Raw genomic sequence first — 1,257 nt, forward strand, 5'->3', positions numbered from 1 at the left:
TTTTGGGTTTAATAACAATGAGGAGATCAAATGTGTCATTAAACCTCAGTCACTGATATTTTCTATAGAAATCTTGAAAGAAAACAAGGTAAAATGGGTAAACATAGAATTTCATCATAAATTTGGAAATACCTTGACTATAATACACATGCAGTTTATTTTAAATTACTCTGATAAATAAAAAGCTTCAGTTGGATGAAGAAATTCTTGTATCTTTTTAAACCAGTATGTTAAAACAAAAGAGGTTCTTGTAAAAAAACTCTGTAAAAAAACCCCATAGTAATAAATAACATTACAAAAGAATCTTCAAATTGCAAAACCAAAATGAGCATTTGGAAATTACATTCTTTTTCAACCTCAGTAGCACTTGCAAACCACGCTCTGTGCTCTCTGGCTAATATTGGAAAGTCCAAGTTGCTTATTATTTTCTTTCCTATGAAAGGATACTAAATACATATCCTCTGAGCTGAAAGGAGCTAATCATACTATGCTTAGTCAGTCCTGAATGAAAGAACAGCTCAGAAGTGTGGAAGATGTACATCTCAAAACAGTGGGTGGAAAAAAGAGAGCTTTCAAGTGGATCACAGTCTTTTTTTTTTGTTCTTCCTACATCATTAGTTGCTTATTAAGTCAATAATTTTGGTCATTTAAATACTACAACATATGTCTTTTGCCTTTGCACAGACTTTTCTATGGAACTTCTATTATTTTGTACCCAATTATTCCCAGACATCTTGCAATAAAGTGCCCTGGCAGGAAATATGTATTAAGAGGTGCTAGAAAAATAATTACTAAGGCCCAAACACAAAAGGCTTCACAGAACACAGAGAACTCAGGTAGAGTGGCTTAATTACAAAAAAAGACACAAATAAAGTAGACCAAAGCAGGTCAATTTTAGCTGGAGAAATGAAGAACAATTTACGACTCAGCTCAGTCAGGTCTAGCTGAAAAAATTAGAAAAAGACTTTAGAAAAAATCAGATCTGAGTGAAATCTTGACTCATAGATGGTACAAAGAACTGCTTGGACGCGAAGGTTGAGTTTAGGTTAATAGTGTTTCTCCTGCCTTATCTTTAGCTGTATGGCAAACCTGCTTCATCAGTCTGCCCTCCTTCCCTGGTGACATTATTCAGCTTGTTAGAGGATCAATGTGCTCAGGGGCATGGACACCTACTAGGGAACAAGGTTTTTGGGAAAAACATCCCAGGTTCTGTCAGAGACTAGGAACTAGCATCAACAAGGCCTGTACCTATGTACA

The sequence above is a fragment of the Anomalospiza imberbis genome, chromosome 1, assembly GCF_031753505.1.
Source record: "Anomalospiza imberbis isolate Cuckoo-Finch-1a 21T00152 chromosome 1, ASM3175350v1, whole genome shotgun sequence".
NCBI lineage: Eukaryota > Metazoa > Chordata > Aves > Passeriformes > Viduidae > Anomalospiza > Anomalospiza imberbis.